Source organism: Falco peregrinus, chromosome 7 (genome assembly GCF_023634155.1).
Source record: "Falco peregrinus isolate bFalPer1 chromosome 7, bFalPer1.pri, whole genome shotgun sequence".
Lineage (NCBI taxonomy): Eukaryota > Metazoa > Chordata > Aves > Falconiformes > Falconidae > Falco > Falco peregrinus.
Genome location: NC_073727.1, coordinates 86,809,302 through 86,825,128, shown reverse-complemented (window position 1 = coordinate 86,825,128; position 15,827 = coordinate 86,809,302).

Sequence of the window (15,827 nt, the reverse complement as noted above, 5' to 3'; positions counted from 1 at the left end):
CTCCAGCCATCTTCTGGTGTCTACCCTAATCCTTGTTTCTGCTCCTCATAAGGTTGCGAGAAGACATCAGACATCACACCAAAACAAGCTGATGGCAACCACAGAAGAGGGAAAGAGGCTGAGAAATGTTTTTCGAGAAATGGAAAGGCTGGAGAGGGTGAAGCTGCTGATCTTGGTCCCTGGGTGCTTGGGCAGAGCAGGCACATGTGGCACAAGGGCTCGGTGTGTGGCAGGGCTCTGATGCAGCGCGGCTCAGCCCGGTTCCTGCACCAACACCTTGCCGGCCAAGGAACCGTACCCCTGGGGCACGTCCCCCTGCCTAGGACCAGGCCGCTACGCCGGTGCTGCCACAGCAGTCAGGCACAGTGGGCCTGGTGGGGCTGCGAGGAGGCCAGCCAGCTCCCGCGCCCAGAGGCAGCATTGACAGCACTTAATTTCTGACAGATGCTCATGCAGCCTGCTCTTCAAACCCTGCAGTCCCATAGCTTCCCCGGGCAGTTCATACCAGTGGTTAACCAGCCTTAAAATCAGAAAGTGTTTACTTGTAGCCTGGCTGAATGTCCCTTGCGGTAACTTGGGTCTCTCACGCCCTGTGCTACCTGCAGTGGATACGAGGGAAGGGTTATGTACCTAAGTTTGTGCAGGTATCTATCAGGTTTCCTCTGCTCTTCGCTCCTTTGGTGATCTCCACTGTCTGTGACCCTCCTTGAAGCCCCCGTTTCTTTACAGAAAAGCCTCACAGCAGCCTTTCTGCAACCAAGCTGTACAAGCCCTGCTCGCTCCTACCATTTCCTTCTGCAGAAGAAGCAGCATGGCTTGAGGTTGGAATTTGATGATTTTTTTTTTTTGCATATATGTGTTTCAGCGATTTTATTAAATGTCGCATTATGCTGCAAACAGGTGATAACTTATTTGTGAACGACAGCCCCATCCTTTCCACAACACCTGCTGAGGTTACCTGGCAGCCCAGAAGTGACTAGTTTTGAACATTTACATAAATTCTACTGGGCAGAATAAGCCCTTCTCCTGACTTAACCATAAAACATACCCACGCATTCCATAAATACATAGAAGTGCTTTTCCATGCCTTCTGCATCACTGCAACCTTTCGTTCCTGCCATGGTGGTGGATAATGTCCCCGGTACAATGCAAAGCAGGACTTTCACAGGATGGGTCTCTTTTACCGGCTCGACTCTCCAACAGCGAGGCTCTGATGGGCTGAGGCCACCTCCTGCAGCAGGGCAGTGGAGAGGCAGGAGGACTGAGCCCCTGCCCTTCCCTACACGGCTGCTCTCGCTCCCCTGCGCCAGCACATGTGTGGGCAGGCAGGCGGAAAGCCAGGCCCCGTGCACGCCTGGGTTATGGATAAGTGCATTTTCATATTACATCTAATGTAATAAGTCAGTTAAATGCCCCTAGTCTGGGGAGGGCAGCATGTTAATAAACGGTTGTTACCAGCAGTTGACAGTTGGTTAGCACAGATTAATTCCTAATGAAGAAAAAAACTCATTATGTAATGTAATTCTTCTGGCCAGGGATCAAGGGTTGCAATCATCCACCCACGGCAGACCTTTAAATCCGGCTTTCTTCTACTGCTGGAAAAATAGACCAAGGGAAAAAAACCCAAAAAATCTGCTATTTTTTAAAGGTTATGATTCAGCCAGCGTCATTCGGATCCTAATTCCAGGAGCACTGAGCTTGTTTCCTAAAGAGTACAATACGCTGCACCGTAGCCTGGTGATGCGGCTGTGCCGAAGGAGGCAGTGTGAGGCGGGAGGGGGGCACCGTGCAGACCGCGTGCCCCAGGGATGCAGGAGATGGCCTCATGCAGCCCCAGGCATGCCAGGGCTCTCACATCTGGTGGGATGATGCCAGCTCCCTGGCCACCCCCACGGGTGTTTGAGGCTGGCTGATGGGTGTCAGGGCATGCTGGGTGACACAGAATCGCCCCAGAAAGGTGCGAGGAGCAGAGGTGCAGCTGTGTTGGGCTGGGGTATGCAGCCCTCACCTTTCAGCAGCCACAAGGAAACTGGCTGTGAAAAGCAGGAGTTCAAACCCAGCTTAAGCAGCAGGGATCTTGGCAGGGCACCATGCAGCCACCAGGATCCCAGAAGCCAGTGTCATGGTGGACACACACACATACACAGGCTTTTACCCTTGCAGCCATTAGGAGACTCCTGGAACCTTTATTTCTGCTTGCAAGAAAGCAATGCATTTCACACTGGCTCGGTCACTTTCCCTCCCTTAAGACATTCCTTGAGATGAGGCTTTAGGAGCTGGTTCTTGGGCAGGTGACACCACCTCTCCAGGCTGTGCCAGTGTCACCCTTGCAGGGGGGGGGCTTAAAGGCACCTGCCCTCACCCCCACAGAGGTCTGAGATATTCTCCCAAAGCCATGAGATCAAAGCAAAAACTCACTAGAAAGCCAAATCCGCTGGCAACATCCATAAATAATGTCAATAATTATTCAACCACTGAAGAAGAAAAATCGCTAGTTATCCTGTGACCTAAGGATATGGGTATAATAAAACCAGTTCACATACAGGAAAGTGATTTGTACTTGTAAGGACTGGTTTTTTACTACATTTCATTTTACTCACGATCTGATAGGAATCTTCCTACTGATTACTGATGATCTCATAGGAAATTTGGAAGAAATTTTACAATTACGGCTTAAAGCAAGAATAGTTTCATTTTGCTTGAGCATTTTATTTTTTATGGTGTATTGACTTACACAAAATACATGTACATAAAGCAGGAAAAGCCCCACAAGCTGCGACATGTGAATAGAAGGCAAATGAGGCTCTCATCTCCTGAGCAGCGTGGGTCCCCAGCAGGTAAAATGGGTTGCCTCAGATGCTGGGGTTTTCTTTCATCTCCTTTCCGTTTCACCTTGCTTTTCTGCAATGATACCAAGCTGCAGAAAGCAGATTAAATCTCTAAGAAGTGTGTGAACAAGTAAGTTCTGTGCAGGCAAAGAACTTCAAACAAGGAGAAAGGCTGGCGGCAGAGATACTGTCATAGGCAAAGACTTCAAAAGAGATGTATCAGGTGATTGACTTTGCAACTAATCGGTGCAACCGGAGCGAGGCACACAGGCTGTGTGAGCGAGGCTGAATTCTGCAACCTTCTGTTTAAGTGATTCCTTAGAGTTTTTGCCAATTGTGTTAAGGGGACCTGGCAAATCCCTGTGCTCTTATCGGGGAGCATGATGTTGCCCCTAAGGGCTTTCCATCACCCCAGTCCCAGGGATGGGAGGGCAGGAGCACCAATGCTGAGGGATCATGCTGCCAATGCAACAGCCTGGCCAGCCGCACCCCAAAACTGCTCCACAGCTCAAACTAGCCACTGTGGCAGAGAAAGGCGAAAAAAACCACCATGGTGCTGCTGCCCAGGCTAACGCTGCCCAGGGAAGACATCTCCAGGAGTCCCTGACCACCAAAGGGCTGTCAGCTGATGGTACCAGGGTGTGCAAACGAGGCTTCTTAGTAGGCTGCCATGCAAGCGATGAGGGCTGGGTACTGATGTGAGCCTCTAGAGAAGATGGTCATTGCCTCTTCTCTGAGCCTTTTTGACACACTGTTTTTTACCAGTGAAGTGCATGAGCAGCTTTATGCTTCCCAGCACAAAGCGAAATCCAACTTCTTTTTACCCATGGGCAACCCTGCATGTGCTGTAATGAAAATTACAGGCCACATTTATAACCAACAGAAAACTTACGGACACCAATAAAAAGTGAGCAATGAAATGAAAACATTTGATTATTGACATCAGAGATGGCACAGCCCCGTGAGATCATCTTGATCATCTCTCAGAAATGCTGAATGTTTTCTAATACTTTGTCTGGCCTGTGAAAGAAGTTACGGTTAAAGGGATGCCAGCCTGGAGATGGTTAATGGCTGTTTCGGCGCTGGCGCACTGGACAATGCCTTTAATGCCGAATGGAGAGATGAGCTCTTCCAAGGAGCTGCAGAAGCCACGTGCAAAAAGCATGTACAAATTAATACCGACCATATTTTTTTATTTGCTCTGGCACTAGAGAAAGACAAAAAAGAACAGACAACGTATTGCAGAAATCACAATATGATTTGGGGCTTTGGGGTTTTAAAAGGATCAAGTCTTAAAAAAACATTTACCAACACTTCCTGTCTGGAAACGCACTGCTTTAGAAATGTTTGCTTTGTAGTTTTTATGGATTTATTTCATTTCCTTGCTGTCTTACTATTAGAATAAGCTAGAGGAATGAAGAAAGTGAACAAAATTAAACTTTGAAAAGCTTGCAGAAATATTTTAATAGAAGATGATTCTGGGGTCTTTTTCTGCTCTGTTTTGGTTTTTTTTTTCAGTGTTGGAGAAGCCGTGTTCGCAGAGCTCAGCTCTGGGTGGTAGTCTAGTACACCATGCACTGGCCACCGATGATAATGTCCGTGTGTTGGGAACTCACGGGCACATGGGGCAATTTGTCCACATCTCTCTATGCCCAGAGGAGCGGAGTATGGCCATAAAGCGGTACTCCCTCACAGCGGTGGGTATGCTCAGCAACCCAATCAGACACCCCAAGTCTCTCGTTTACACCTTGAAAGTGCCCACGTCTGGAAAAAATGTGCAGTGCCATTTCCTACAGTGATTGCAGGTTTATAATCCATGGATGAGTGTAATTATGCTGTGTTTCCATTTTCCTTCATGAAAAAACAACTTTCTCTCCTGTTAAAATCAAAACCAGCCTGATCTCAGAATATTCTTTCTTTTGGCAAGCATATGTTGTTTTCCCAGGCATGTTATGCTTTATATATGCAGCACAAAACTGAGCCATCATGTTCTTACATACCATGGGCTGAATTTCCAGAGGAGATTTCTGCTTTTCCTGGACTATTTCTGGGCTGACATCAGCAGGCTGTGCTGCAAAGCCATAAACTTGCAACTACACATGCTCACAGTCTGCTTTTTGGGTCCTTGCCCAGAGCATCTCAAACCACTGCTTCCCCTTCTATTAGCTCTGCCCTGGATTTCTCTCTGAAATAATTACATTATTTTCCTTTAATGATAAACCATTCAAATGCAATTAGCATCAAGCCTCTGATAACAAATTCACTTTTGCCAGAGAAGGAGGGGAAAGGATTTGGCCTAAGAAATCCGAGCCCATTTTCAAGTGCCTGAGAGTTCATTTGAAACTGCCATTCAGACCAAAGCCATAAACAAAATCACTAATGCTAGGCGGCTTTTCATAATTAGAGAGTGATGCCTTTTGAAGAGGGAGGGGGAAGAAAAGATAGATGTATTTTATTTTGGGATTTTGCAACTTTGGGTGAGTTCTACTACTTGCAGAAGCTGCTCAGCCAGCTCCCCAAAGTCTCCAGTTACACACACATTAGGGCAGCTGTGGACTGTAGCAACCTGGATTTTTTTCACGCGTCCCCCACCCTGGGCAGTTTCACTGGCCGTGAGGGGCCTCCCCAGTCCTCTTCCTTCCCCAGAGGGTACCAGAAAGGTGTTGTTTCCTTCCAGGTATAAATACGCCTCTGCTTACAGTCCCTTTTCATGCTGGGGTGAACTCCCTGATATATCAAATTGCATGAGTGAGACCCTCAAAAGCAACACATATACTAAACAGAGTCTCCTGGTCACGTGTTTTTTTCATGTAAAAATGATTTTTCCCCTTGGAAAGAGTTTTTCGTATTGTTTTTATTCCTCCTTCCCTTTCCACTCCTCCATGGCTTGCTCAGGGTGACCAACAAACAAGCAGCCTCAAGTTGCTCCACAACATCCCCTCCCCCATCCCACTCCCCCCCCCCCCTTCCCCCCCCCTTCCCTGACCCACCCTGGCCCCTGGGCGATGCTGCTGGGGCTGCACAGTGTGGACATCCCAGCCAGGCGCCGCGAACCCTCTTGCCAGGCAGCCGGGAAAAGTAGCTGTGGAGCTGCGTGTCCCCAGCAGGTGGGAGCCTGCCTGCGCTGCTGCTGCCTGCTGCTGCCTGCGCTGCTGCTGCCTGCTGCTGCTGCTGCTGCCTGCGCTGCTGCTGCCTGCGCTGCTGCTGCCTGCTGCCTGCCTGCGCTGCTGCTGCCTGCTGCTGCTGCTGCTGCTGCCTGCGCTGCTGCTGCCTGCGCTGCTGCTGCCTGCTGCCTGCCTGCGCTGCTGCTGCCTGCTGCTGCCTGCGCTGCTGCTGCCTGCTGCTGCTGCTGCCTGTGCTGCTGCTGCCTGGCTGCACTGCTGCTGCCTGCGCTGCTGCTGCCTGTGCTGCTGCTGCCTGCGCTGCTGCTGCCTGCTGCTGCTGCTGCTGCCTGCGCTGCTGCTGCCTGCGCTGCTGCTGCCTGCTGCCTGCCTGCGCTGCTGCTGCCTGCTGCTGCTGCTGCCTGCGCTGCTGCTGCCTGCTGCCTGCCTGCGCTGCTGCTGCCTGCTGCCTGCCTGCGCTGCTGCTGCCTGCTGCTGCTGCTGCTGCCTGCGCTGCTGCTGCCTGCGCTGCTGCTGCCTGCTGCCTGCCTGCGCTGCTGCTGCCTGCTGCTGCTGCTGCCTGTGCTGCTGCTGCCTGGCTGCACTGCTGCTGCCTGCGCTGCTGCTGCCTGTGCTGCTGCTGCCTGTGCTGCTGCTGCCTGCGCTGCTGCTGCCTGTGCTGCTGCTGCCTGGCTGCACTGCTGCTGCCTGTGCTGCTGCTGCCTGCGCTGCTGCTGCCTGCGCTGCTGCTGCCTGCTGCCTGCCTGCGCTGCTGCTGCCTGCTGCTGCTGCTGCCTGTGCTGCTGCTGCCTGTGCTGCTGCTGCCTGGCTGCACTGCTGCTGCCTGCGCTGCTGCTGCCTGCGCTGCTGCTGCCTGTGCTGCTGCTGCCTGGCTGCACTGCTGCTGCCTGCGCTGCTGCTGCCTGTGCTGCTGCTGCCTGCGCTGCTGCTGCCTGGCTGCACTGCTGCTGCCTGCATTGCTGCTGCCTGTGCTGCTGCTGCCTGCACTGCTGCTGCCTGCCTGCACTGCTGCTGCCTGTGCTGCTGCTGCTGCCTGCGCTGCTGCTGCCTGCATGCCTGGCACTGCTGCTGCCTGCGCTGCTGCTTCCTGCCTGCCTGCTTGTGCTGCTGCTGTCTTCGCTGCTTCCTGCCTGCCTGGCACTGCTGCTGCTGTCTGCACTGCTGCTGCCTGCATTGCTGCTGCCTGCGCTGCTGCTGCCTGTCTGCACTGCTGCTGCCTGCCTGTGTGACTGCTTACACCACGGTCCCAACCAATGCCCACCTGCATGCCCTGCTGCCCCCACTCCTTCCCTTGCCACTGCCTGCACCACTGCTCACACTGCACTCCAAGAGGCAGAAAGCCAGCCTGGGTTAGCACTGCTTCCCAGTGCAGCTGCCTGTTGCATAGCTTGAGACTTTGGCCAAGAAAAAGTATCAAGCTGGTATTCTAGATGGAAAAACACAAGAAAAAGAGAATGGACAATAACAAAAATTTACCCTTTCTCTTCCTTATCCTCTATGTCCCTGCACCCCAGTGGAAACAAAAATTGCAGGCAATCCCCTGGCTGCAGTTACAGGAACAGCCACAGACTTCAGTGTTGGGTGTAAGGCTCACCTCCCATCCTGTCTCATCTCAAAAGGTCCCCAAGGCCAGTCCCAGGTGGGACACAAGAAAACAGCTCTGGTGGCATAAGTGGGGCAGCCAGGATGCAGATGCATATCCTGAGGGACAGGCAGCTGCTCAGGGCTGCCTTGACCTGCTGCTGCTGCGGCTCATTCACTTCTGCATATCTTGTCTTGAATGTGCAATGAAATGAGAGCAAGAGGCTGAACTGAGAAGGTGAGGTGCTAGCTGTGAGAGGGTGAAGAGGACAAATGTGAAGAAAGGAATGATGTGAGAACACAAAATGGTCATAGCAAAACCTGTACTAATTATGTTTCTACTTTTGTTGAGGCTTTCCCCTTTTGTGTGTGTATCTGTTTTAAACTCTACCACTCTGTTGGTGTGCTTGCGAAGAGGTGTACATCCAGTTTTCTCTGTTTTATCTGGAATTAGAGCCATGAAAGATAAACACTGCCTTTTCTATCTGTTCCCCCTCAGTGAGCTGCTGAGATCTTTCTGATGGACCTTTTGTGCCCCAGTCCCCCCAGTGCTGCACCTCATGCTTGCTCATACACTTCAGTGGCTCTTTTCAATGGCCTTTGCACGTGACTGCTTTAGTGGGATGTGCATGGATTCACATAGCTGGCATTGACCTGGTTTGAAAGGGAAAAGAAACAACAGTGAAACCACATGAGGATGTTACAAAAAAGAACTGTCTTTTTCTGTGACGCAGCTCACCTACCACATTACAACCCCAGTGATGTACGCCTTTCTTTTCAACATCTGGCATTCTATTTTTCCTGTGCAGCTTCTGCTCATGGCAGGTCAAGGCACCTCTGACCTTGCTGAGCTGGATGTCCCCTGCTTAATCACCACTCCCAGGTCAGCACAGGAAGCACTGCTTCACCCAGCAATGTTGACAGCACATTCAGGAGGCTTTAAGGTTTTCTGAGAGTCATAGACCTGTTCTCAGTGATGCTCAGCAAAAGGCAAGTGGCAATAGTCACAAGCTGCAGCAGGGTACAAGAAGAAAGCTGCTCAGAGAGGCTGTGAGAACTTCACCCTTGGAGGTATCCAAAATTCAACTCTGCGGGCCCCTGAGAAGCCTGGTCTAAGTTGGGTGTCCCAGGCAGAAAGTACCATCAAGACTTTTTTAGTAGATCATGCAGGAAAACAAGCCTGTTCCTCACTGTATGCTCATCAGAAAAGAATTCAAACATTCAAAAAAGACTTTTTCCTAAGGATCAGTTCATACTTGTATAAAGATTCAAATATTCTTGCAAACCAAAGGGAGAAATTAAAACCATGGCACAGGAAAAATACCTCAGCTCTAGACAGTGATTGTGTTAGTAAGAAGTCTGGCTCCCAAACAATTTCTTGGCATAGCAAGGAATCAGGTACCAAGACTGATGGTCTCACATCCAAGCCCCGTTGCTTGTGTGAATCAAAGGATGTGAAATCAAAGCCTATCAAATTCTTCAGTAAAATCTCAGGAGATCAATATTAATTTGTGCTGCAAAAGGAACATCAAAATGACACTAATACAAAATTTTAAATGATATAAAGACCAAAATTGACAAAAGCTCTGTTCCAAACACAAACCTGTGATGCCACTAAGGCTTGACAGTTAAACAGCCGCTTGTGGACACGCAGCTTGGGAAATGACAGGACTAAAGGTCATGACTTGGTAGCTCAGCAGAATCCCTGAGACATCTCAGCAGCCTCCATGGAGGTAACACTAAGAGCATAAAAGGCTAAGCTGGGCAAAGGGGCACCTCCTGACTGTGAGCAAGCTGCCCAGCACCAGAAGGATCACCCTGCTGGAGCACCCACAAGGGATGGATAGCACTGTGCACATCACCCTTGCCTAGAGACACCCCACTGTAAGCGGAAACAGACCCTGACATCCAGCCCTGGGGCTTTGCCACACAGTATTTCATCAAACCCCTCTTGCCATTTGCCCCGTTTTGAGGTCTACTAAGAGCCCAGATGAGTTCCGTTATACAGCCATGCTCTTCTGCTAATAGTGTGCGACATCAGGTAAAAGATCTGCTGTTGCTGATGAAACTTGTGTACCTGGAGAACCTGCACAAAGTTTGGACTGTCAGATACACAGTTCCTAAGTACCGATGGGCTCATCAGTTGTAAGTGGCTGAGGATAGAGATCTGACTGTGCTGGTCAAGCAGAGGATCCCTACCTTTAATAGGGATGTGAATTGTTCTTCCTTACTGATAGGGCACCAGGAAAATCAGATACTAAAGAGATTGCTAGTGACACTTTAGCAGGTAACTTCTTTGGTAAAGGCAGAAAATACTATCTCCAGGTGTAAAGTGTTTGGTAAGACCTAATTTTTAATATTTTGTACAGTTCTGGTTACCTATGTTGAAGAAATATGCACGTGAAGTGCAGGTGTGTAGGGACGGACTGCTAGGATGGTTAGGGAAATAGATGGGCTGTCTGACAAGGAGAAAATTAAAGAGCTTGTCTTGGTGAACCTTGCAAAATCACAGCTATGGAGGCATATGATTGCAGTCTGTGGGCACTTCAGGAAGTATAAATGCCAGTCAAAGAGAATTATTGATGTCAAAGGGTAAACTGATACAGGTTCAAGTGAATAAAACTGAATAATGCAAAACCGGAAACGAGATTTCCATCAGTAATGTGGAGGATCTGTGTTACTCACCAAGGAGTGAGGTCAGAGAAGCGAATGTGTTACAAGATGGGGCTTTTTGAGTTTATGGAGATGAGTTTGTGGGCTTTGGGCATCCATTTGCTTGGTTTCTTTACAAGGGTTCTGCAAGGAAGGCTGGTGGTAAGGGAAGCTGATGGTTGTAAGTTGGATCACAAGGATTTAAGACATATTTCAGTATTGAGCCAGTCACCTTCGTAGGTTGGGACACTGCCATACTTGATTTTCTTCACAGATTTTACTTGCGTGACAGAAAGGGCAGGAGGGGCTTTGGTTTTGTAGTGCAACAGAGATTGGTGACAAACGGAGACAGGATACCGGTCATCAAGGTCACTTTTTCAGACTTGTCCTGGAAAAGCTTTTAGGTGTCTGTCTGATGTGTTTTTCATGTGTGCCCAGGATTAGCCTGATCACCAGTTTTGTAATACCGAAGGAAGTTTTCTCTTGGGTCAGACTGGCAGAACAGCTCATTGGTTTCTTTGGGTGTTGGTTTTTTTTTTTAATTTTGTTTCCCTCTGTGACATGAGCCACTTCCAAGAATGGTCTGTGCTGACACTTGAGCAACTCTCTCATTCTGCAGAGGGATGAGCAGGATGCTCTAATACTCAAGAAGCTCTACAGACATACTAAGCTTGCCCATTTGCCAATGGCAGTCACTTCTATGCTACATAATCCTCTGTTGATTCCTGTACGCTTGCAGTCTCTTGCTGCAAAACAAGACCTCTTATTAGTATTTTATTTCAGTTAAATATTCCAAGCAGACTAATGTTCTCCTAATTACAGTCTTGTATCTTCCCATATTACACCATATGGTACCTGCAGACAAGGGGCAGAAGCTAAGCTGGTGGAGATACACAATGCGCTTCACTGTGGATTCAGCCCACTGTTTGTATAAAGACATTAACAACACCAGTGAGACAAACTGAGCAAATGGATATTCTGCTAAATTGAGATCCTGGGAGACAATAAATGTAAGGGCTCTTTCCGAAATCTGTGCAGGCTTTTCTTGCTTTCTCCCGAGCCCTAGATGTTGGGATAAAAGAAAAAGCTTTGCTCATTGCCCGGGTGCCGGGCTGCAGAGTGATTGTGCCTTGAAATGCAGCGAGGAAGCAAGGAGCACTAAATCTGGCTCCCTGAGCTCACCTGCAAGTCAGTTCTGTGCTCACCTGGCTGCAATGAGGGGCTGCCCAGAGCCTCCCACAGCTTAAGGGTCTGGGAAGCAGGGACCTCCTCAGGTGAGCACGGAGGAGGCAAACAGCTCGGTGGAGCGTAACCCGGCTGCAAAGGTGCTTTGCTGCGCCTAGGCACATTCTGGGGTGGGACTTGGGTGGATAAGTGACTGTATGGAACCAGTGCTTGTGTGTGCAATGGGGGATCTCACCTGGGGTCTCTGCCTTCATATACCTCAAATAAAGCAGGCAATTGTTTCAGTTAGAATAAAATAAAGGAATCCAAATCCAATCTTTATCCAGTGCAAAAATTTTTGTCAGGGAATTTGTTGGTTGAGAAAATGGTCTAAATTAACTCCAGTTCACCTATGTAAATCTGGATGACAGAGCAATTGAACACCAGTAGGGTTATGCTTATTGGCAACAGGCTGAAGGGAGATAGAGTGGAGAATGTCTACTGTGGCATTTCTGTTTCATGACAGATCTGGAGACCTGGAAGGACTGCAGGCAGTTTGAGATCCAGAGGCAGTAAACAGTACCAGTTGTGGTGGTGAAACTGTGTCAGGCAAGTTTATCTGCAATAACCCATCTAGCAAATTTTAAAAGTTGGGCACTGAAATCAGAGTTGCGTGTTACAGATTGGTGGCTCTTGTTTGCTCTTCTCTTCCTAGTGTGCTTCTGTGCAGTTCATAATACCTTTTAAGTTTGTTTTTTATTGCTGCTTTGAGGCATCAGTGTTTTAGCAATGAAGATCATGAGCAGAGGAAAAGGAGACAACTGGTAATTTTCCAAATGACTGTGTGTAATTCACAGAGCTTCAGTAAATCTAAATATTAGACTAGCATCACTTCAGCACAGAAAGTCAAGGAATATTGTTGTTAGAGCTGTCCTGACCTGCAGCCATGTTCCAATGTTAGTGCAAGACCTTAAAATATATCAGAATTGATAGAGCTGGAGATTGTGTAGTATATCCACAAAGGAAAAGAAAAGCTTCTGGATTTCTTTGTGCCAAAAGTAAAAGGTTGCAGTGGCTCCAATGAGGGGAAACACGTAGGAAGCCACTGGGATAGGTTGTCTCCAGGCATTCAACATACAAGACTCTGTCAGAACAAAATAAGAGTAGAAAGGTGGGTCTTGCTGACATTAATCACATCATTGACCCTGCACACTTAGTCAAATACTGCCACAAGCCCATGAGGAGGATCCCACGGCTCTGTACACCAGCCGGCTGCACCAGGCTGCTGTCCTTAACAGCCTCTGCTGGAAGGCAATGCAGCTGCCTTAGGCAGCTACCTCCTGATAAAATGCACCGTTTCCCAGAAACACTTCTCCAGCAGCTCCTGATGGCTGGCTTGGATATAGCTGTCCATGCTGCAGGTAAGGAATTTGAACAGGCAAATCCCCCGGCTCCTTACACAGTGGGAGGTGCAAAGTGCTTTGGGCACAGTACAGAGGCTGCCAGTAGACTATGTAGCTTAAAAACGCTTCTCTCCCTTGTCCTGTTTATGTGTGCATCCATGAATAAATCCAAGATAAGCTATACAGATGCCTAGTGTTTGATTGAAGAAGTCAGAAGTGATGCTGCAGTGATATTTGCAATGTGTGAGTCCTGTGAGTGATGGCCAGACAGATCATTTGTGGCTGGCTGGTGGGTGCACCAGATGGCCACCCATGGAAGTGGGTGATTCCAAGAAGCAGCTTGCTGCAAACCACTATGTACCTCAGAGTACACCTACCAATGGAGAATATTGTGATATTTATTTGCCTTTATTTAAAAAAAATACAAATTGTTATAATCTATTACTTAAGAACCTCTTCGTGACCAGCAATTCTGTAAATCTGTTACAACATACTGCCCTCTGAGGTTAATTATCACTGCAAAATTCAGCAAAGGCTGTCAGATCCAAACAAATTTGTCTTTCAAAAGCACTGTTTGGAATTTTCCCTGTTAGCTAGTGCCAATAATTGATGGTTCTGAGCCTGGCTGGTTGATTATTTGATCATCTAATCAGCTCTTCCTTACAGTACTGGCTATCGGACTTCCCCAGATTTACCTCTGTCTAGGGAACCAGCCCATATCCTTTAGAAAATCATACTATTGTCACTTAAAAAATACACTGATAGAGAGATAAACATAGTTTTTACTATTAAAAAAAATAAATAATGAATTTATCTCTATTTCATATTTGTCTTCTGTGGTCTTCCAGACAGTGGATCTTTTAACAGATCTCATAAATCTTTAGTTTGCTGCATAGAGCAGAACTCTCCCTTTCAAGATTAAATGCATCATCACATAAAAAGGTAACATAACCTTCACACCCTTACAATATTCCCTTTTTTAAACACACAAGCTAGCAAATTCTGGCCATTTTTTCATATAGCAACTACAGAACAGCTACAGATAGTTCAGCTCATTTTCCAAGAAAATTCTCCATTGATGTCCAGAATTTCTCCTCCTTATCCAAAACTTATGACCCACATTCTTGACTGTTAGATGGATCGTTTTGCAGTAAGCTGTAATCAAATGACACTAGTGGTTTCTGGGCCTTTCCCTATGATACTCCACTTACTCCTTCTCGGTGATCCTTCAGTTTTTCAGATATACTTCAGGCTTATTCAGGAAGCAGTCTGTGTTTTATTCTTGCTTATTGACAAGAACAGAACAGGATAAAGAACCAGTCTCTTTGGGGAGATAATTGCATTGCCTAATGACAATTTGCCATTTACAGTCATATTCAATATGGGATTTTAATCCTGTTTTAAAGTATTTTCCTTATTTTATCTCAAAACCGTATTGTTGCAGTTTCTTAATCAACATGCCATGTGATGTAACATTAAATGCCTTACAGAAGCACATTGCATAGCTTCATTTCCTCCAGTAAACACATTTTAAATTAATCAAAAAAGGATTAGCTTGGAAAGATCTATTTTTCTTTAAAGCCATGCTAATTGACATTAATCAAATTACCCTCTAACTCTTTATTTATTGAGTGTCATATCAGCCATTCCAATATTTTGCCTGGGATCAGTGTCAGGCTGAGGGCTGTAATTACTCCAGTTGTTCCTTTAATCCCCTCTGAATATTGGCAGAACAACTCTCTTATTAAGCACTTCTGTCTTCTCTGAATTGCTATTGACAGTTCCGTAGCTGTTATCCATATCTGCGTTAGCTTTTGCCTCGAGATGGTCCCCTTGAACTCTCAAGATTTTTACAAGATTTTACAAGATGTTTACAAGATTTTCTGACTCATCACTCTTCGTCTTTCCATTTTGTTGCTGTCTTTTGAAAAGCATTTTGAATTATTTCTTGCTCGACAGGCAGGGGCCCTTAGCGTATCGCTGATGAAATTCCCCATGGGGGTGATGCAGATGGGCTGTGAGAACTGTAGAGGAAACTGGGAACCCCTTTGTAGCTGGGATTCTATGTGTAAGAAATGTACTTACTGCAAAAAAGGGGAATATGACGTGGGCTGGATAGGATGGCTGAGGACCAGAATCTAGTAGAGTGAAATTAGTCCCTATCTAGGATAAGTAGAGCATCATTTCAATCCAGTCTGAATGCTTTCATAGCTTTTAGTTCTGGATCTTCCAACAGAGCTAAATTCACACCCTTTAAGGGAGCAGTCCCTCCTGGTAAGTGAGTGTATTGTGTGCTCTGGGGATTAGGACATACGGGAGAGGGTCGGGGGAATCCTTCCCATGCGTAGCACGCCGTGTCTGCCTCCTCTAGTATATCTGCTTATAGCAGACAAAAACACTTTCCAATGGACTGCACTAGGCACTACTACACGTTTCAATAATTTTAGCCTGCTTAAACTGCTAACAGTAAAGTATCCTTCCAAAAGTGTCTTTTAAACTTCTATTTATCTTTTACTTTTTAAAGTATCTTTTCCCAGTTTCAGTAGCAGAACCTCCATGCAAAAAGGTCAGGTGCCCCACGGCCAAGTACACACAAAGCCACCTAATCCAGCTAATGCATCTCCGTGAAATTGCAGAAGGGGCTGAAACAAAAGGACACAGATCAGCACGCAAGGCACATAATCTCTCAGACAGAGCGTAAAGCCACGTAAAGACACTTGTGAACTCAAATATGTCTCCACGGGCACAAAGACACATCATGTGGGGAGAAAAGAAGCATTCAGTGGACAAAGACTTCCCTGAGGAAAGAGCTCTAATGAAACCAGAGTGGTATTGAAGATGTGCCTTGTTGGGGTGCTGTAGCATTGTTTATTTTGGCAAAGAGAAACAGCCGCTGAACGCATTAGTCCTGAAGCACTCCAATTCACTCAAGCACATTGTTTGCTGTAGCCTTTCAGGTTTCTGCCCAGTACAGGCTTGGCCTATTTCCTTTGCCTTTCATACAGTACACAATCCATTTAGGGATTTATAGCGGCTTAGAGGCACATGTACAGTGCCTTGCCTCTATCTGATTTCTA